The sequence below is a fragment of the Lygodium microphyllum genome, chromosome 11, assembly GCF_053477565.2.
Source record: "Lygodium microphyllum isolate KBCC chromosome 11, Lygodium_microphyllum_v1.1.10, whole genome shotgun sequence".
Classification (NCBI taxonomy): Eukaryota; Viridiplantae; Streptophyta; class Polypodiopsida; order Schizaeales; family Lygodiaceae; genus Lygodium; species Lygodium microphyllum.
In genome coordinates, this window is record NC_141145.1 from 112,114,247 (window position 1) to 112,137,817 (window position 23,571).

The 23,571-nt window shown below is 40.2% G+C and overlaps 1 pseudogene; it reads left to right on the forward strand.

Annotated features, from left to right (window-relative positions):
* Nucleotides 1-8,833: 8,833 nt before the first annotated feature.
* On the forward strand, nucleotides 8,834-10,856 carry LOC148029244 (uncharacterized; annotated as a pseudogene).
* Nucleotides 10,857-23,571: the final 12,715 nt, after the last annotated feature.

Consider the following 23,571-nt stretch of genomic DNA (forward strand, 5'->3'; position numbering starts at 1 on the left):
GAAATAGAAGATGTAGAAGAATACTCATAGAGGTGAAGCCTCTTAATTTATTTTTGAATCATGAGAAGCAAAATCTATTGTAGACCAAAAACGTGTATAAAATAATAGCTTTCTCTCTGTTTCTCAGACCACCAATCTAATGCTTCCGTTGGCCTCGAAAGGGGGGTAAAATACCAATACATCTAGTCAAAATACTCCCAGATCACTCCTTCTTCTCTTAGTTCGGCGTGTTGTTTGCTGCCTGTAAACTACGATCATGCGTTGCACAATTTCGCCAATCCTTCTTTTAAAATTTGTATATAATCCACCAAAAATGGCTGAAATCCACTTACTTTTTTAAAAAATATGTCATCCTGTTCTAGAAGCCTACAGCTTTTGGATATTTGCAAGAAATAATATCTAAAATATAAAAAATAGGCTAAACTTGTCCAAAAAAATAGTATTTTTGAACCATCCACACTATGGACAATGACACTAATGACTAATGTGGCATTTACTCTCTAGATCAATAAGAAAGTCGAATGATGATGCACTCTATAGTTTTTCACACTGTGTTGTCCACGGCACAACATCCATTCCCTCTTAACTTGCACATCCTCCGACATGTGTCAAAGTCTTATGGATCTATAGTATCAGAAGAAGTATCTTCTGCCATGTCAATGTCTTCATCTTCTACCTCTTCTTCTCCCATATTCTTATGTTCATGCTCAGTATCCAACTCCTAAAACTCATATGTTGAAGACTCCCTACATTTAAAAAGCTTGATACGTTTTCCAGCCATTGGAATCCTTAGAGTTGTCCTATCCATCTCATTTAATGCATAGGTAGCATTGTCAAAAACAAACATTACCACATATGGACCAAACCACCGCTTTGCCATCTTTCGACTAGCACTATGCTGATTTTCCAAGATGTTGTCATAAACTAACACACACTCCCCTTCTTGTATAGCTCGTGGTTGAAGTTTGTGTCACTTGTCAAACCTCTTCTTGTTCTTGATCCTTGTAGTCTTCAGCTTTTTCATGGCTTTCTCAATGTCTTCAGGCCTTCTTTCTAATGGTCTAATGCATAGGACCATTAACTCTTCTCTATTCAAACCCTCTTCCCATGGTAGAATACTCCAAGTAGCAATAGTCTCCTCAATAGGCATGATTGGCTGTTGTCCATACATTGATTCAACAAGCATATACCTTGTACCTACACTATGAGTGGTCCTATCAACCCATAAAGTAAAGGGTAATATTCTTGGCCACTCTTTCATCCTACCTTTGCATGACTTTGCGAATGCCTTAATGATAGGCTGATGACCTCTTTCACTTTTTCCATTTGCTTCAGGATTGTAGGCTGAAAGCCAACTTGATACCCAATGATGAGAAGAAGTCACGAGCCTCATCCACATCCAATTCTCCTCTATCTGCAACCACTTTACCAACACAACTATACCTACAAAAGACTTCTTCCAATAAGAACCTGCAAACTACTTGACTAGTTTTTGTACTAAGATCTCGACCTTCAACTTGATTTGTCAAGTCTTCTCATGCAAGCACAAGATATCTCATATTCCATAAACTTGTAGACATGGTAACCAAATCAACGACCCATTTATAATGCATAAACAATGGATAGGTTGGATGCGACCCATCTCTATGCTTTACCATGGAATGCATCTGGCAGATACTATATGATTTCACATAATGCTCTACATCTCTATACATGTTTTCACATAATGTAGTGTTATGATCGTATAGGACCATCAACTACATTACCAATTTCCAGCTCTTGTAAAGTTTCAGCTGTAAATTTATGTCCTACTCCATGTGGATCATGTAAACTAGATTGTTGAGTTACTTTTTCAACCAACCCATCACTTTCAAGTGGTAAAGGCAAAGCCATCGGCTTAACCTTCTTTGGAACTATTTTGTACTTTGTATCCACCCTTGCTCCATCCCTATTTTGCAGCCCATAACATTCACACTCAACAAACTCTTGAATGAATTCATACATCTCTAAAGTGTCAACATAAATAATCTCTTTTTCTGCCATGTTTTCAACATTAATTTCTATTGAAATTTCAGGCATTGTATCAATATCAACCAACCCTAAAAATAGACCTAAAATACATTCATTTGTAGCCATCAAACCATATGTCTTCAGCTCTTTTTCACCCATCCTTCATATTTCCTTTTAGCCCTGCACATGGCTGAAATATTCTTAAAACTACCAAGACTACATGCTGTCTATTCCTGCATCCATATGCATAATTAGCTTCCTAGAAGCATTGCCATAGCCTCCACTTATAGAAGTGTTGTCTAAAAACCCTTAAACTCTCTTGCGTTAGGTGGCATGGGGTTATCCCACAGCCTATCCCGATTACAGGGATGATTCTCACAAATAGTGAGAAATTGTATCGCCTTTGTATTTTCTTTACTCCGAACCTAAGCATATGAAGAACCATCATCCAAGGATTTTGTCCCTAATATCTCTAATAGTCAGGGGTACATTTGGAGAAGCCGCATAAAGATCCCATGATGAATTGTTTGTTGCTCACATGAGTCATCCCGGATCTATATCAATTGGCCAACCTCCATTCTCATACATGCTGCATGCCATAACATTGATTTCGAAGCCATGATCCAAGAGAGCTATGCAATGTATCTCTCTTTCTCCTACTGTAACAATTGTCTTTATTGTAGCACGAGCCCAATGCATTTGAATAATGATTGTTGGAATAAAATGAGCATCTTCTTCTTCATGTACTTGTTGATGGACATCCCATTTATACATAGCCTTCTCTCTATGCTTCCTACAGCCCATAAGACCGATTTCAGCCACCACAAGCTTGCTATCTACACTCCCATTTAACCCATTTTCAACATCAACATTACATACATCATCATACTCCCTCTGAAGTTGTTTCTCTATATCTTTGTCAACCTGCATCAATGCTTGCAAGACTTTACTATCAAACTGTCTTTTTTTGTTTTAGCACATCAATGATTGCATCATGAAATTCATGCTTTGCAAAATTTCCAAGAACTTCACCAAGTGTGAATTCCACTCTACTGCTGAGTATGCGATCTTCCAAGACCTTTTTAAGGTTTATGGAAATCTGAGGATCCAATTTTAACCTATAACTGGGCTGCTTGCCCCTTTTCTTCCCTTCTTGTTTCTTCTCTTGAGATGCATCCTCCATAACATGCTCATGTATAGCTTTTTCATCCACTTTCTGCTGCTCCATTTTACTTCACCATTCAAACATCCCAACCCCCTACGTTTAGATATTGCTTTCGTTGCATAGGTGTAGAGGTTCATTTTGTCATATTTTGATGTAGAGAAAGCAATAAATCACAAACTTTGACAAAGAGATAGGGCAAACTGAGGCTAAACCTCATGCTCTGCCACTACCACACATCCACAAACAATTCTTTTTCTTTTTTTTTCAAGCGATATTTCTATTTTTCTCCTTATTTTCTTCATTTTCTTGATTTATTTGGCAATAAAATATACTATTTTCTAGTTTTTCTTGTTCCAATCACTTCAACCTACTATCATTCAATTTATCTTCCATATTCTCCCCAGCATACTATCATTCAATTTAACTTCCATATTCCCCCCATGGGAACACTTTTTACCCACCCGAAATGGAAAAACTACTATTTTGCCACTTAAAAAATCGTATTTCGAGTTTACAGGAATTAAATGAAGCATGTAAATCATTGCAAAACCAAGATTTTCTGATAAACAGCAACTACTCATAATGCAAACAGCCCACAAACAAATTTTCATCCAATAAGAATATAATTATCATCATAAACTATAAAAAATCCTTCATTTTCTTCATAAAAATTATCATACCGTATTTTTACGTAACCCGAGACGCCTTGAATGATTGCATAACCAGCAGACGGAGCCTCCATTGCTCTCAATCCAATGCTGTACTTCAATCTTCAGCATCTCCATCAATCTTCATCACCATTTCCTTCATTCTCCTTCCCTAGTTCCTTCATCAAGATGGCACACATGAACAGCCCATAGAGAAGAGAGAGAGGGAGGAAAGAGAAAGACTAGAATCTGTTCTCTTCATCCACACAACCATTGCTCGCGCAAAGGGCGGTGAAATGATCAGCCAAGAGGGAGAAGATCAGCCCGAATGTCAGTTGCATAGGGTCTTCACAGCCCACAATCATGATGGGGAGGAGATCATGGCGAAAAATGCGCCCTGCGCCTGATCACGCTTCTTCCTTCTCTCCCCACGTTTTTCCTTCATGTAATGTTGCATAAAATTTGGGGGGGTCAAGGCTCCAAAGGGCACCCCCCCTTTTGGCCTCAAACTTATCCACCTTTTCATATCTTGCCCATTTCGTGGCCATTTCCCCGTCCTGGCTCCAATTTGAGCTCTGAAAAAACCTGGGCGTCCGTCTTGACATCCCGCATTGCAGTCGGAAAAATTATCAAAAATCTACAATGTCGATCGGGCACCTTTTAAAAGTTGTCTTTCACTTAGTGTTTAAAATCGTCCTAGCTACAACCGCCGCCTTCGATGTTAAATATTTTTCTCCTAAATTCTGGATTTTTTGCAAATTTTAGGCACATCCCAGGCTCAAAACTCCACTCTCAGTATGTAAGCAGTCAAGCATCTGATAGCATCCAAGTACATCATGTATGTATGAACCCAAGTCGGTCATGTACAAACCCAAGTACATCATGTACGAACCCAAGTTGATCTATGACAAGCCAAGAAACATCCAAAAGAGATTCCAAGGTATCCAAGGACAAGCCCAACTGAAGCTCCAAGTGGCAAAGAAGCTCAAACAATGTAGGTAGCATGCATCACTAACATATGCTTCAAAGCATGTACCAACGAGTCATGCATCGACCATAGGTATAACCTCTGTCACAAAGCATGCCAATGTAGACCATTTTCAAGTAAGTGCCAACCAATACAGAGCTCAAATGAGGCTTAAAATACATTTTGGAACAATCCTAGACATTTTCCAACCTCCATTTGCATCCAAATAGTCATAGTAAGCATCTGGGAAGCACCCGATACCAATAGGCATAACATAACCCGAATTAAATAGATTCATCCCTACTCTATTATAGTAGTAAATTCACTATCAAACTAAGCCTAAATAGGGCCAAAATCAGCACCAAATCAATGGCATATCATATGCATAGCTTCCCATAACATCCGGGCATGATTCAGGTACCAAATGGCATCAAGAGCTAGTACCAAGCAAGCATAAACATCAAATGATAATGTAGCACTATTTGGGGCTGCTTGTGGAATGTTATGACAATCCTAGATTGAAGTATATCAGACCCAAATGTCAATGCCAAGCTCAAGCCTTCAATGCCATGGTTGAAGCATACTCTTATGCCTCAAATGAGACCTTTGTGTAGTGCCAATGACCTAAAGAGGTGCTAGAGATGAAGGCTACGTTTTTAACAAGCTAAGAAAATGGGGCAACCTGCTGAAATCACATTTTTGATCTTGCTTAGGGAGTTGGGCACTACTTGATTTGTTAGGGAGCTTCTCCCAAAGAAGCTTCCCAAGAGGCCTCAATAGGTATAGAAGAGAGAGAGCTCAGTTCCAAACCTTCATGGGCTGAGCCATGGCTGCCCTATTCTTCAAACCCTATGGACTGAAATAAAGAGTGGAATGAGAGCTCCAATACCTGTAGATGAATGCTCTAAGGATGCCCAAGAAAGCTCAATGCTTGACTGAGAAGGATGAGAGCGACCGGAAGCTCAAAAGGTGTGGCTATGGCTGCCAAGAGTGAAGACAAGAGTGTAGGTATTTGAATGAATGCTGAAGGAGTGCCCAACCACGATCAAGACCTCGAAGAGCCAAGCTCTGTTACCAGTTGAAAGGTGAGAAGGATCGAGCAAGAGAGCATGGAGGTGAGAGCTATGGTGAATGGAGCAAGAGCAAGAAAGAGAGAGACTCCAAATGTGGAAACTGCAATAGTCACAATGTCTGAACAGCCTTCCCTTTATTCAAATGTCACTGAAAGAATAAAGAACGAAGTGATAGTGATGGGCACCCACCAGCTGCAGTGTGCAGGTGTGGGTACTATCAGTGCAGTAATACACGAGCGGCTAGCGGAGGTGCCTTTACCCCCAACACTAATGTAATTAATATTTGGACACATGGTCAAATCTTATCCCCTTACTTGAAGGTGAAATTTTCCCTAGATACTATATAAGAAATTCCCCCAAGTCCCACTCTCAAATATGGAGTTAAAATTTAGCCACTTGGTCAAATATTTAAGCCTTATTTGAAAGTGGACTCTAATACATTATTTATATGCAACACATTAGCCAATGTACCATGCTACATACTCAAAGGAACATTTCCAACGTGAATAATGGAATAAGCTATATCATCCCCTATCTCCACATAGCTTGGATACCCTAAATTATGCATCTCTCTAAACCACTCTCTGTGAGAAGTCATGTTAGGAATAAAGAGCCACTATGCCCACACCCACACTGGGTGTGAATGTCCCTTTAAGGGTCATTGTACTATATACCTATCTAAATGAATAAGTGATACACAATTGAAGTACCTACAATATGACTGTGTTTCTCTCTCTCTCTCTCTCTCTCTCTCTCTCTCTCTCTCAACCTTCATCTCCATTGACACACTTGGGAAGCTCCATCAAAGATTGGTCTACAACAAACTGGTATCAAAGCAAGATTCTTGATGAAGGAGCTTTTGACATTTTGACTCAACAAAAGTAGTCAAGCCTGCTCATCCAACTCTTGGTAGCCATATATCATTCTTGGAGGTTTATCTTGATCTCACATTTCTTGGAACTCATTAGGGAAGCACTGGAGCTTCATCAGCGCATCTATGAGCCAATCTTGAGCTCATTTTTTTAAGAGCATTTTGAGCACAAAATAAGGCAGCTAGTTGTACACCTCTCTTCATTGGAGATTGTGAACTCTATGCTCCATGCCTTGCTTCAAGTTTTCTTAAGCAGGCTCTTAGTGATTAATCAAATCTCTAAAAGCTTTGTAGGTGAGTAGTACAACATCACGCTATTTTCACCTATTTTGTAGGCCCTTCTTCTTGGTTTTTTGACAACCATACAAGCTTTATCTACTCCTTGTTGGCTTTGGAGATCCATTCGCATTCGTCCGAACATTGGCTATACACTCTTGACATTGATACCAAGCCTTGGCGTTGGTGTTTAGAGTCCTTCAATTGAAGACAATGGTTGTAATACATAGGTAGCCCCCTGTTTTGAATTGACATTGATCAATGATTATGCCTATTGGATGCCAACACATGCTTATATGATGCAAACACATTGGGAGATGATATGCCTTGGATCCAAGATGTTTTTGGCCTAATTTTATCAAGGATTTTACTCAGTTGCTATAATAGCAGGGTTGAATGGACTTGGCAAATGTTTATGCTATACCTATTGCTTGTCGAGCCATCTCTCAAGTGCTAGTAATGCAATGTATATGTACGCCATGAATGTCAATCATTTGGAGGTGACTTTGGGGATGTTTTGAGCTTGATTTGGAGTTTGGAACATTGTCATGGCTCTGGAAAATTGCAAGCAGCAAGTACCATACATGTAAGAGATTTTGGTTGGGTTGGATGCTTTCGGTAAAGCTCTCTAGTTGGTATTGACATAATAGCATTTTCTTAAGCAATGATTGCACATGCTTTGTGCCTTACATATGGGTTGAAAGAGATCAACTTATTTAGACATTGCTTGATGCTATACATTGTGCACAACAAGTGCCATTTACAAACAATCTATTTCTAGAGATGCCATATGCTATTTGGTGATGTGTCCTACTGATCTGAAATGTATTGGCAATGTTGGAATATGATCAGTAATCAATAATGAACAAAAGAATTTGGAATCATCTTGCTAGTTGGATTTTTCATCTCTTCTTGGTCAATTGTGTGATATTTTGGGCTTGCCTTCTCGGTGACATTTCTTGTGATTTTGGACTGCAATCATGGCTAGTAATAGTGATACTAGCAACCTACTGCATATTAAGAAGCTAGAGGGTGCATATAACTTTGCCATATGGCAGAAGCAATGCTACAATGTCTAAGTGTAGAAGAAACATGTAAATCCTATCAAGACAAAAGGGGTACGACCAACTGATATTAAGGGAGAGGATTGGGATGAGCTTGCACACTCTACTATTGAACTATCAGTAGTGACGTCCTCTATCCATTGTATGTATCTAGTGTGCATGACCATGTTGATGTCATTATCGAGCAGGCGAGTGTTTCATTGTGGCATGGCTGATTGGGACACATGACTCAAATTGGAATGAAAGTGCTTTCTCATTTGGGTTATTTGTCGTGTTTGAGGTATGCTGAATTTGACCATTGTGTTCATTGTGTCTATGGTAAACATGCTCAAATATCACACATTAGAGCTATTTGGAGGTCAAAAGGAGGGCCTTGTAAGAAAATGGGTATTTGCATCATTATCTCTTTAGAAAAATACCAAAATCTTCATTTTCTGGAATAAAATAGGTGTGTTTAACTAGCCACCTGAAAAAGTTAGTAACACCTTTTGTGGATAACGACGGCCCACACTGATGACTGGAAAATTTAAAGTCAGGAATATTTAGGGAGTAAGAGCACTGTAAACTTTCAATGCCATATACTATGCCACCCCTCTACATTCAATGCCATCTGTAGTTAGGAAAGTCCCACTTGACCTCTTCACCCTTCCCTCCACTAAACCCCTCTAATCCCTCCCACCCTCCTGGCAATGGTGGTCTACTGAACTTTTCCCTTTGTTGGTAATAGTAGTCTACTGGGCTGTTGTTACCTCTATTAGCAATGGCGGACTCCCATGTCCATGTTGACAATGCCAAGTACCATCTTCATATTGACCTTGAACCTAGTTACGCTCTAGTGCAAAAACGTTGTGGTGGCAGCTTTGTATCAGCAAATGAAAGGAATGCTCTAAGATGTTCTGGAGCCAAGAATGTGGATATATGGTGTGATGGATCTATTTACCCACATGATCCTCAAACCTGCAGCCAACCCACCTTTCTCAAGCCCAACCTCACTTCTCAGGTTTGTTGGAGATGGACAGAAAGGTTTGTTGGGCTACTGCAAATCAATTTCAGTAACCCCTACAGTTGAGAAAGAGATGTTCCAGGTTCAAAATACCCATCTTTGTCACCTTAGAGACCTTTGGAAGTTGCAAGAAGAAAAGATCAAGCACCAGGAAAAGGAGATCAACAAGCTACAAAAGCAAGTTGAACAATACAGAATGAAGAAAACATCTATTGGACCTCGGCAAAGGAAAAGAAAGTTGCAAAACGTAGAGGATCTTAAGGTTGGTTCAGGAGGACTCAAGAAAAGGATCAAAGAAATCAGGTAAGCATTCTGATTCTATGTACTCTCTTGCTCCTATGTGCCCTCTGATTTCTATGTGCCTTCTTCCCTCTGGCTCCTCCATACATTAACACTGGGGTTCTGCATGCAGGGTTGTATTGCAGCCCGCGACAAGGAGAATATCAACCCAAATAGCAACCCAGCAATGCAAATGAAACCTCTGATTAGGTTGCAAAGGAACTACTACAAGAGAAGAAATTTAAGGTTGTGCAAAGGGAGGTGGTGGATCAGTTTATTACCAACAACACCATATCCACTGAGAATGTACAGAGCACTATGGATGAGAGTGGTATTAGTCGGAAAGGATATGCCTTCTTACATAAGACTGTCAAGTCTACATTCAAAGCTAAAGGAATCACTCCAAAACTTCTACCAACCACTACAGATGTTTGGAAGCTTCGGAAGAGACTTAACGAGAAGCAAAACGACTATGTTGGATCCCCGTGCCACATTACAAATGAATACAAAGGAAAACGAGGCACTGTCTAATATGATGAACACAACAACATCTTCATGGAGTTGGAGCTGTTTGCAGAGAAGGATGGTTGAGTTTTACAATATCACACATGCTAAAACAAACGGTGTTCTCAACTTTGTTCTGAAGATGGACGAGTGTGAGATCCTGAATGATAAGAAGATGGAAAGAGTAGCCATAACATTGATGGGTAGAGCAATGGGAAAATTGCCCAAGGATGATCCACTATACTTCTCAGTACAATTAGAAATGAATCTATGGTGGCTCGGTTGCTTTCTTGTATGTACTGCCATGTCATTTTCTTGTGAATAAAGTGTGGTTTATACACTCAATCTAATAGATGTATTATTTTGATTTGGTGTAGGTTTTAACTAAGGACCATGATGTCTTGGAATGGGTCTTCCAACAAACTCCCATTCCTGATCTTATTAGTGGGCATATGCGAGGGCAAAGGACTCTTACTGTTGGAGACAGAGGCACCTTTCAAGTTGTTTGGCACCTGGCCTCTGATTTAAAGACATTATAATGCTTATACAATTGCAATCAAGGAGCCTTGACCTTACCATGCCTATACTGCATGGAGCCTGCAAAACCCTTGATCACAGGTGGTGGACAAAGCCACCCGACTGGCAATTGCTAGATAAGAGCTTCCAACCTATTTTTGATATACCATTGACAAATGTGTACATTTGTACTATGCACGCTCTATGTCGTGTCATAGAGAAACTAATCAACCTATACATTGGGTTTGTATGGAAAATCAAAAATCAGTCTGAACGCCATGATGGCATTGCTACTATTGAAAAGGTATTATCCAGTATGCAGTTTCATGGAGGAAATGTTCAAATTGAGTAAGACCAGAAGCTCTCCACCAATGAAAAACATCTTCCTAGAAAGGTTTCTATAGGTGGAGTGAAGGCAAGGCGGTTCCTATCGAGACCAACACAATTAAAAAGCGTGCATCCAACCACGTCAGCAAGATAGAGTACAAGCAATGGAGGAAACTACACATTGCAGTTAAGGACCATGAGGCTGCATCCAGAAATGCAAAGGTGGAGGTATGGCGTGCAGTGGACAACATCTTCAAGATGTGCGACAAGGAGTCCTGGTCGACTCTGGACATCAAGGTTTTTCAAACACACCTTCGACAATTCAAAAAATAGTTTATCGCAGCCTGGACAGAAAACAACATAACACATTACATGGTAAGCTTCAAAATCTGGCCTACATCATTTTGCATCTTAGGATATAATTCTAAAACATATGATATTGTTGTATGTCAGCACATCATCTATAATCATCTACCATTCTTCATTCAAAAGTACGGTGATCCAAACATATGGAGCACTCAGGGAATGGAGAAGTCGCATTATATGGCATGCAATGCATACTTCAGACATACTCAACATGGTGGTGGCAGTCATAGAGGAAATAGCCTTCGTGAACTCTTCCAATGGTTCTACAGATGAATAATGCAACAGCTTCACAAAGAAGAGACTCTACATTCATCAAAGATTGTGCAAGCTTTGAGGGAAGTTCAATCAAAAAGGGAGAAGAAGATTCAAGCATTCAGAAACTCAAATGCTCTTCAATCACAACAAAGATGGAGACAGGAACGCCACTTTATTAACCATCGGTGGGTGAAGGAATTGTAGTTAGATGCAGTGAACACATTGTAACCAAAAAGCCACTTACAAAGCAATGGACTGTATTAACAATGTGTAATGAAATGTTGTGGAATACATCATACATCTTTTTGCCCCTCAGTTGGTCTATATTCTAGTAAAAGTTGGTCTTGTTTTCTCTTGAGTCGTATTAACTGGTTCTTTCCATAGGGTTCCAGTTGCTCACTATCTTCTATTCCTAATGCTAACGCAAGCCCTACATAGGCACTAAAATAGCCCCTTCTCGAGCATCGGGACGCAGGCTAGTAGCCAAAGACATCCAGGGCTGTGAACTTCTCTACCAAAATTAGGCTGTGAACTTCTCTACCAAAATTACCTTCTCGTAGGTGCTAGGGATAGGCTATCCACTGAGAAACCGGGAGAGTGTTTTGAAGAAAAATGTGGCCACAACACCTTCATCATTGAGGTTGTTGTGGTGCACTAAAACCTTCGATTTTGCAAGCCCCTTCACATAGTACCTTAGAGCTACATTGCGTCTATGGAACTCTCTTTTGTGCCTGATTAGAAACTCATCCACTTCTCCGAACAACCTCTGCAATAAACCAAATAGACCAAATCCGAATTACAGTGAGAAGAATAAGAACCTCCACCATAATCTAATCAAAGCAGACGATGAAAGCAAAGTAAGCATCACCTCCAGTTTCTCGTCATAGAGGAAGGTTTTCTCATTCTGAAGGTTCACACTCTCCCCTTGACGTTCCTCCAGGAAATGAGCAGTGCTTTCCTGCAACTTGTCATAGCCCATAACTTCCTAAAACTGCCTAAACTCCCGCTCACTTGGCACTCTGCCTCTTTCCCTGTCTTCTTTCACCCTGTTGAACCACAAAAGGAGGCACTGACCTGCATCAAAATTCTCCTCTAGTGATAGGTCTTCCATATCATCGTCGGAAATGAACCCGTCCTCCTCCTTTGCGCTCCTTGCAATTGCTGCAAGCGCGAAGTCTTCTTTGATAGAGAACACCTTCTGGATGTCGCTAAGCAACAGATACTGCTTTCCCTCAATTTGAAACTCAGGAAGAGCAAGCAGTTGGAGCGAAGTGTCAACAACACCAACTTCCCCTGTGTACTGTGGAGCCAACTTTATTCTTGATATCTTTGAGACTTATTGCCTTGGTCTCATTATCTTCCTCAGTAGGCGAGAACTCTTCCTCCACTCCGACTCCTTCAATGTCTCCTTCCACATCCGAGCCCTCATCCTCTGTCTCCTCTTCTGGCTCATACAATAACTCAACATTTGTATTGGGCAGATTCTTATATAGACAATGCAGGTACAGGATGAACCCCATCTCCACTGACACAAGCTTGCACTCCTTCTTGTGCATTGGACACCAAAACGGCCTATAAGGGCCCGTCAGAAGGAGATAACGTTTATACAGGATGTTGTTCTTCTTCTTGTCCTTTGTGCAATCAAAGAGATGAACAGAGTCTCTCTGATCTAATGTCACCCGTTCTTTCTCTACCTGAGCTTCAAAATCATCAAATTCAGTAGTGTAATATTCCATGTTCTCTCTGATGATTTCCTGATACAGCACGGCTGTGTTGAATATATTTACTAAATTGAGATAAGACTCCGATGCTCCCACTTCATTGAAGAAGTCTATTAAAGTCTCTTCACAATCTGCTGGCGTGGGGGCTTCACTCTCATCATTGAAGGAATAACAATCTTCATATTCGTTATTAGAGCTATCTTTGTCTAACTGCTCATCATTCTCCATGTTCTGATACATCTCTTCTTGTTGGTCAAGGACTAAAGCCCAATTATACATTAAGTTTAAATTGTGCATCTTGGACCATCGCCATTCAGGCTCATCCAAGAGATCATGGAGTGGCCTAACATTAGTTGTCAAATTTTCAGCCAACTTGCTGGTCAGATATCTTAGGATTTCCAGGAGCTCTCCTCTATTGTTTGGGACTTGGAATGTGATAGGGTTGGGTTTTACACCTAAGCTTCTAGCTATCATGCTATAGACTCATACTGAGGGTGTGTCCTTGGTCTTTCCAATTGCCTTGATGGCTTGTTCGTACTCCTTATTGTCCGAGAATGGCAAGTCGATGGTAGCAATAACATGCATCCGATGTCGCTCATCCTCAAGACATGGGATATACTTGGTTAAGGCCCCATAGGATCTCCTAATCTAGCCATCACCCTTCAGCATGGTGGAGATGGCATCTAGGTCAATTGACGTAGTCTTCCAAGTGTCCATCTCTACCCTGACATCCTCCGTTTGAATGCCTAGGAAGATGAGACCATTGCCCCAGTCTTCTATGATCCTCGTGTTGCGCATCCAAGGTTAGCCTAGCAAGATATCCTAGTCCACTCCCTTTATGACTATAAAGTCAACAAAGACTCCTGCTATCTTCATCGGCAAATTCTTTAACATGCCGAATGGTTTTATCATCATTCTGTTAGCCATCTGATGTTGAACAACCTAGCAATCTCAACCGATGGGTTACCCCAAGTTTGGAGCACCACATGGCTTAGCACACTAACTCCCGCTCATGTGTCTATGATTCCCTTTCTTGTGACATCTCCAAGAGCTAAGATTGGAAGGATTGCATGCATCTTTGTGCCTTCCAAAAGGCATTCATGTGCAAGGACTTAGGTACAGAGTGTAGCATTAGGCTAGGTATTTGCATTTCCATCTCGTGCTCATGCAAGTTTGTGGCAGCTTGCTCATTTGATTCTTTGACCCATTGTTTCAACTCTTGCCATAGTGTTGGATGCTGCATGAGTAAGTCTCCTAGGCTTAGAGTCACAGGGGTAGTCACCAATGTATTAATGAGGTTGCTAGCTGCTTGCCTCTGACCCCACGGTTCTTGGCCAATGGCTTTGACTAATTTGCTGGCCCATAGCATTTATATTTTGTCTATGCAGCACAACTTATGGTGTAGTCACATTCCTCCATTTTAGTCATGGGGGTGGGACTGGTATGCTTATGCTTGAGAGATCATTGATTTCATCTTCTAGTATGGGCTCGACGTCTTTGAGGTGATCTTGGGCTTCTTTCACCCACTCCTTCACCTTTTCGATGGATTCAAGTTGGTGCTTTGGGTTGGGATACTCCCCAACCCTAGCACTTCCCATCGTAGCCGTCTTCAGAGCTGATGTTTCTGCCTTTGCATCAATGACCTTCTATCCAGCAGGTAGTGTCATGGCACTTTCAGTTTTTAGTGTGACCTTAGCATATGATCTCTTCTTCCTTCATCTCCAACTCTTCTTTCCAATTGAGGTTGCGTCAAGATTGTTAGGCCTTGGCAATGATATGCCGACCTGCTTTGTTTACATGTGGGTCATGACATGCAATGAGATGGGCATGGCCTCCCCATCGAGTGTCTTGATATCAAACAAATCCAATGGGACTGATGGTTTGTTTGTCGAACTAGAGGATGGATTCCTTCTAGGGCAATCGACAAAGGGATGAGTGATTTCACACTCAACACATCTTAGGTCAGCCTTGTCTCTATTAGCTTGCTCCCTCTCGAGGCAGCACAAAGAAATGTGTCATGGGTGACTACAAGTCCAACACATGATTGGCTCTTGTGTCTGCCCTCCTAGGCTTCTGCCTCTCCCTCTACCTAACACCATCACGGGTAGTGGTCAATAGTCCATAAGGACTACATTGCCTTCTTCATCGTATGACACATAAGGGTTTACATAAGGCTCATTGCCGTTCTACTTCTCCATGTAGTGGACTAGAGTATCACTTGGTGGATGAGTTATGTAGGGTCTAGGTGGTCTAAGGATACTTGTAGGATTTATCTCCATCCTAGGGATGGTCGGCTTAGCATCATTAGGTGCTACGAAGGCCAATGGGGCTCCCCTTCCAAAGAAGTTTGGGGGCCTATTCACAAGGTAAGGCTGACTGTAAGACTTCGAGTATGGGAGTCTCTGAGGTAGTCAACAATGTATGATGTCATGGATGAACCTACCACAATTAGCGCAAGGTCGTGACCTAGGATCCTGACACTCAACTGGCAGGTGGTTTCCACCAAAATGCACACATTGGACATGTGGGTACATTGGTCGTCTCATCATCTCTTGCATTTTGGCTATTTCCATCTTCATCTCTACTAGCTCTTGTCCTAAATTAGTGCCCTTCCCTTTATCCTAAGAACTTGGGTTTGATCTCTCTCAGTCAGTGTTGAAGCCCTCTCGGAATCCCTGGTACTAGAATCTTCTCGATTTGAGCTTCTGGAGCTTCTCTCCTTGAGCTGGTTGTCCACTCTAATAGCTTCTTCAAAGATCTTTGCATGCGTGTCTTGCTGCAAGCTTGAGTTGCCGGCCAAGGCTTTGTAGAGCTCTTCACTTCGTATTCCATTAATGAATACCATGGACATCGCTCTTTTGGTTGGCCTCTCACCCATATGGATTCTCTTGAAGAGGCTCCTCACGTGGGTCACATAATCTTAGATGTCCTCTTTCTCTCTCTGCTTGATGTTCATAAGTTGCACTAGCAGGTTATCGGTGTATCCAAGTTCGGAAAACCTCTTAATGAAGAGATTTTTTAGGCCATTGAAATTGGCTTACTCCGCAGCATCCAAACTCATATACCAGGTCCATGACCCTTGTCACCTAAGCACTGACCAAAAGCTTGTGAGCATTGAGTGGAATCAGTGAAGCCATTGGCCTCACAGACCTGCTCGAACTTCTCCACAAAGCTGTATGGGTCGTCATTTGCTTAGTATTTGTCCATAGCTGCTTCAATACCACAATAATTTTTTATTGGATCTTAGAGCCTTAGTTGACTCCTAACCCTGCCAGTAGCAATGTTGCTAATGTTGTAGTGCTATGCGCTGCTACTATGTTATCTAGTAGCTGCTTTGTTGGAAACTCGCTAAGCATGAGGTCTCCTTCTAGCACTCTCTCGCTCTATCCGATTTGTCTGCTAGGGCTAGCACTCTTTGGATCTCTCGCATTCCCATGCTCTAGCATAAGATTCTAGTTTGCTGATCCTGGTTGTATGTGATTATGCCTTGTAGAGCCTTGCGTGCTAACTTCCTCTCCTCAAGATTTGCTATGATGTCCTCTACAGGTCTACCGTGGTGTTCTAGCTGAGTTTGAGCATCATATTTGCTCAGTAATTGCTGGATAGCCTTAGAAAAATCTCCTAGGTAAAGTTCTTCATTACTTCTACGGTCTAAGTTGCCCTCTTCCATGTCTAAGACTTCATGTTCTACCAAGTTGTCAATTAGGTTGATGAGGTCAGGTAGATCCATTTCCTCGATAGTGTCGGTCCTTACTGCGTTCGGCTTTTCAGTTGTGTTATTCGCTTGGTCCTACTTTTGGAGATTTGATCACTGGTCTATATCTTGGGATCTTCTCTTACTGGTGGGTTCCTTCAAGTTTTTATGTCTGAGTGAGTTCCTTGTTAATTACAACCAGTCCTCCTCAACTTACCCTCACTCTGTGCATGTGTGTGCATGTGTATTCTTTTCCGTGCACCATGCGCAACTAGGCTTTTAGCTCTCCTTAAGTGTGTTTCAAGTGTTGGAAATTGGAGTGATGACAAAACAGTGTCTAAGAAGCTCTAGCATTGTCGTTTATGGTTTGGCCTGATAGGCTTATATGTTCGGTTTTTGGCTATCCTCGCGCTGGCTTACAAGGTTTTTTCCTGCGCTATGTCATTCAGCTTGTTTAGGGTCAATTTGGAGTCTTACAATTAGCCTATAGCACTAAGCACGCCAAGTTTGTGGAATGTGCTACCGCACAATTCCTAGCTATTTGGCCACGATTCCTAGACCTGTAACTGTTTGTAAGGCATTTGGTGGGTTCTTCCGGTGTGGGTCACACTCTTCACTGGTCATGATTTGTCAAATTTCTAGATTTTCTCTCTCTGGCTATGTTTGATTACCAGATTTGGATTTTGAAAATCAAACGTCTGATTTACCAGTATATGATTTTAGAAAATCGGACAAGATTCAGGTCCGATTGTCTGATCAAACAAGGTGTGTCTAATCAGACAGTGTGGGGTGGTCCAATTGAATATGTCTGATTCTCAGAATCGGACATGGCTGCTCGGTCTAATTCAAATAGGTGTTTGATTGGACAGGTCACTAGGTCCGATTGTCACGATCGAATGGGTCGAGCATTCGATTGAATGAGGTGGTGTGTTTGATTTCCTCTTGTCCAATTCTCGGAATCGGACAGGGGTGGATTGTCCAAGTGGTGACATGGCAAGTCCAATGTCCAATTTTTTGAATTAGACAAGGTCTTTGGTCAGAGCGTCTAATTCCATAGAATTAGATATCCAATTCTGGGAATCGGGACATTAGAAAGCCCATTCGATTCCATCGGTTGAAACACGCATCGACTATAATTTAATGAAAATCTCCACACTCAAGCTACCATCACCTACAAGACCTTCCAAGAGTTCAAGCAAGGGTATAGACCAAGGGTCTCATATACATGAATCCCATAGAAAACTCTAACATGCTCCGATCGATCCGATGTGAGCTCGTGGCGTGCAAGTGCTCACACACACACACACACACACACAAAGCTAAGATTGCAAATGAGGCTTTTCCTTGCCTCCCGAGCCTTAAACCCTTGTTGGGCACAACCTTAATCTTCTCGAACTCCCTTGCGACTCCAGCACATCTAAGCACTCTATTTTTTCCATTTTTTTCCTATTTGTGCCCTGTTAAGGCTTGTTTTACAGCAGCGAACCCTAAGCTTTCCACTCTGATTTCTTGATCCTATCCTACTTTAAATGCAACAAAAATCAAAAGCAAAGTACTGAAATGATTTCTCCTACTCAACTAATAATCAAAAGCCAAAAATACTTACTTGTAGAACAAATTAAAAACCCAAAACCTTTCACCTATTCAAAATCTTGACAATCGTTCCACTCATGATCTGGACTATCACACCACATGAAATGGCAAACACGATCATTCCTAGAAGAATTTGCAAGAGTAGAAGAAATTGGGGCTCAAATTGAAGCTAGACTAAGTGGCTACTACTACTCCATTCTAGTCATCTTAATTTATAGGTCTTTTAAGTTATCTGAAATTTCCTCCACTATATTTTCGATAATCAGTTTTACAAATGGTCTGATAACCGTAGCAGAAATACACATAGGCATAGGCATAGGCATAGACACAAGATGAGAAATAGGAGAAGTAGTGGATGGTGCAACAGGAGGTAGGAGTGGTCATGGCATTAGTGCCAAAAACGTTTCAAAACGGCACTCGTAAGAAAATGATTAAGTTGCTAATTAGAAGAGGTTTAGAAGAAAAAAACCTCTAAATTTGGTTGCCTAAATGTGATTAATGAGAGAATGTATAATTTATTTAAGAGGTCGGGTATTAAATATCTTCAATCTTTAATGGACGTTAAGTGTCACCTTTTTAGTCTTATTCTCTTGGAAATTGCAAAATCTTGTATTTTTGAATTTTTGCACCAAAAGACACCGCTTGTTTATTCCTCAACATTCATTTTCTGCACCTCTCTTTCCTGTGGTTCTATTTCCTTCTTTGTGATATTATTGCCCTATTTAGGGTTCCCTATCAAAATATTTACGAGTACCTCTTCTAGCAATACAAGCACAACTCCACCATGCAAGTATAAACTTACTATTCAGTTAGATCATGTCTATTCATCTTGGAGGAGTATACACTATCGAGCATTGTTGGACAAGGATGAAGCTAACAAGTTGCGATTACAAGGAAAGAAGCATGTAGACTTATGGATGGATGAAAATATTTATCTTCGGACCCTTCTACAGGCAAACATCCTCCTTTTTACAATATTCACAACTTCATAAGGTATGTTGGAGATGATTGTGATGGGATGCTTGGCTATTGCATGAGGTTATATTCTGCATCTTTTACGTTTAGAGAACAAATGTATGAAATGAAGGAAGCATTAACATTGGCACAAAAAACTATTTTTGAGTAGCTAACGGACAAGGTTGATAATCTAGAAAACTCTAATCAGTCATTGCAAGAAAAATTATTGCGCTTAAAAGAAACTCCAATAGGATTTAGATAGAGAAAAAGACCACTTAAAAATATAATGGACTTGTATAGTTGGGTGAAGAAAAGAAGACTAAATCTTGCAAAAAGATATGTCTCTAATATTTCAGGTATTAATATTTGAGAGAATGATGAAAGGATTAAGCTTATTAAAGAAACCATGAGAATTTACCTCACCCACGGTGTCATGTCCTGGTGGAGAGTAGGTTGATATTGTGCCATCGTGTGCCCGCGAACCTTGTGCCTTGTGCATTCGTGCCGTGTTATGCTCATGTGCCTTCGTGCTACCTTCGCAATACACTCAGGCCCTCAAGAGGGGCCCTCCATTTTTTAGCCCCACACTACTTGTTGTTTCCTCGTGATATGTTGAGATACGCTTCCGCATGCTTGTGGGCACGTCGATATGTGGGTGATTCCCCTTGACGTGGGCTCTTCAGGGTGTGTCTCCCCCTAAATCACCTAGAAATGTAGACTTGAGAAACCAAACTCTAAAAGAGTTAGTGAAAGATTTAAAAGGAACATTTAAACCAAATGAAATAGTGGAGACATGTGACAGTATGGGTATCAGTCGTAGAGGTTATCATGCTCTCTCTAAATTGTGCTTTACAAATCTTAAATGTCATAGAATAAGTGCATTTGGTTTGCATTGGTCTCTTGCAGTTTCGATTGCTAGGACAGCTATGAATCGTAGGATTCCAGATGTTTTTGGGAAGTATATCCAAAGGATCTATGCCCTATAAAAAACATAAAATAAAGGCATTTTTTGAATACAACACATTTATTAATATTTGGATTGATCTTAAAAGAGTCCAGATTGCAATGGCCCATATGTATAAATATATTGTTTGAGAATGTGGTGGTATTTTGAAGTTCGCACTAAAATTGGATGAAGCACAAATTCAAAAGGGACAAAAGATAGAAAGAGTCAGCATTTGTATCATGAACATGGCATTGGATTACAGTACTGGTAGGGGGCAAAAACAATAGTTTAAGATACAATCTGAGATGGAGCTTTGGTGAATTGGTGCGGCCCAAGTACCAATTGAAAGTCATGAAATCTTGAAATGGTTGTTCTCTCATATAGGTATTCCTCATAAAGTCTCAAAGTGAAGTTGAAATGTTGATAGCCGATGGTGTTGGTAGTTTTAATGTTGAATGGCATATGAGTGCTAACTTAAAAAGTTAAAATGTATGCTTGGATTAAGTAATGGGGCCAATGCAAAATATCCTTGTATTTATTGCATGGAGAGTTTGGGATCATCCAAAGAATGGAGTACTTTAAGGTTAGAAGAAGAGCCCTAACTCGAAACTCTATAGATTTGAGCAAGTTCAAAAACATGGATGGATTGTGGGATCCTATTCTCTCAATCTCTCTAAGGAATGTTCATATTTGTACATACATGCAGAGATTAGAATAATTGACAAGTTGCTTAGATTGCATCTTGACTATGCATATTCATTAAAACTAGTATCTTTGTTAAATGACTGCATTGATAAATGTGAGGCTTTATTGAAAAAAATGGGTTTTCATGGAGGTCAAGTTCACCTAAGAAAGGATCCAATAGCCTCAAGGAAAACAAAAGAGGTCTTAGCACGTCTCTATGGGGGGTGCAAAAGCTAGATGATTTCTAGGAAATCATACTAGTAAACAAATGAACGCATTGTGGGAGTGCTAGAGAGAGTTGTGTGCAATCACAACAAATGTGGCTAGTACACCACGAATTGCATTCCTACAAATGGAGGTCTGGAGACACCTTGACACATTTTAAAAAATGCTCAAGGAACAAAAGATAACATCTAACTATTCGAAAGAGTATAAACGTTCAATTGTGAATCTTGTTCAAGCAATTAAGGAAGCTTGGGGAGAAAAGGATATTACTTTCTACTTTGTAAGATAGACATAAATTTGAACCTTTCTGCTTGAAAACAAGGTTTAATGATTCAAATTGATTATTTCTTTTTGGGTTGTCACAGCATATTCTTCTTATTCATGGGCCTTATTTTGCGGAAGAGCAAGGGCCCTTGGCAACTTATAGTAGCCAAGGTATAGAGAAATCGCACTACCAAGCACATATGTGTTTCTTTTAGAGCACTAGACATGGAGGAGGAGCAACAAAAACTAATGCCCTTCAAGATTTATCCAATTGTCTTTTTCAAAGACAACTTCAAATATGGAGAACACAATAAATGCGGTGGAATCTAAAATACCGATACTATTTTTAAAATATTATATACATGGCTAGCTTTTAAGAGCTTTTACATCCTCGTCCTCCTCAGGTGTTTTTCCTCTATAATGTAAAAAATTTCTTCTCTTATATCCAAATATGGATTTGATATCTATTTTGTTTACTACTAAAACATAGGATGAGTATGCCCCAAGAAGTATCCATCCCTGGAGGCAAAGAAGCTGGGACCATAACCAAATATTCAAATGGCTATTGTCTTTTCCAAAAACATAACTTTGTGTGCATTGTACTGCAAACCAGAGTATCCAAGAATCCGTGTAAGTGCTTTAACATAGACAATTGGCCATGAGGCCTCCTCTGAGAAAGTGCTGTGCAAAACCAATAGAATATTGGAATCAATTTTTGATACGTAATGCCCAAGTGCAGCATCCTTTAGGGAACTACTACCAACTCTTGATCCTTTGGCTCTTCCAAAGAAATTATCCTCATCTGCAATCTCCAACTGTAAAAGAAAAAATTAGAATGAAAAAAATGAAAATATGTATGTGGTTCCACAAAAACAAAAGAGTGCATTATCATTTTATTTTCATCACTCTCAAGTTTGCTTGGATTCCATAAGCTAATTGATGTTTCCTTGACATTCTTGAGCTCCTTTATAACATATTCAGACTCCTCCCTTCTGAAATTGGAGATTCCAAGCTTCTCTTGAAATTGGTCAAACTCTTTGTTAGCAGCCTGTAACTCTCTCTTAACATCTTTAACCTTGCTTAAACATAGGGAAAAAGCATTTGATACATCTATAAACTTATCATCAGACATTTGAGTATTGAATTTAAGTAAGTCCTCCTTGGACTCATATTCAACATCCACTATGCATTTTTCATCTACAGATGCCTCTGCAATAACTCGCAATTAATAATCTTCTCTCAAATTGAAAAGAAATTGGAGATCAGACAATAATATGTACTCCTTGTCTTTAATTGGGAAAGTAGGAAAAGATGGAACAATAAGGCTTGAAGGAGTGTCAGATGGCTCATCAACCTCTATAGTGGTCTCTTCAATTACTGTCTCTGCTTTGAATTCAGCAACATCCATGTCCTTTGCAACTAATGCTTCCATCTGGGTGTCTAGTTGCTCCTCAACATCAACTTCATCTACAATCTCTTTAAGAAGGAAACAACTAGATAATTTTGAGGTTTCTTTATGCTTTTCATAAGATCTTAGAGGGTATTTCACAAGGGCAAATACAATGAATACAGTAGACTTAAGCATAAGCTTGCATTTTTTTGGGTGTAAACAACATAACTTAGATACATAAAATCTATCAAGAGAATGATAACCACATTTCTTGGTAAACAAGGATTTCTCAATGCCTGACCTTCCAATAGGGGTGTGAACATATTCCTTGGAATCCAAATAAACAAGATGATATGTCAACTCCTCAAACTCTGCAAAATCTTCCTTGATAAAGTCATTTGAGAAATCAAGAACTTGATCAAGGTCCCACTTTGGATTGTAAATCTCCCTAGCTATTGGAAAGAAAGCAATGTCAATATTGTTTTCTATGAGAAAATCCAAAAGCTTCTCAGAGCCTGTGACATCTATAATTTGAGACAGCCCTGGGATCCTCATAGGAGATTTTGAAGCCTTTCCCTTCTTTGAATCCTTTCTTGAATCTCTAGTTGTCACAGACATATGAGATGCTATTGAAACATCTAAGGCAAATGACTCCTTTGTCACTGTGGGCTCAAGGACTCTTTTCCTCTTCATAGATGTGGAGATAGACATGTGTGACATATCTGTACGAGACATCTTCTTGAGATTGAAAAGCTCTAGTGGCTTTAGACTGCC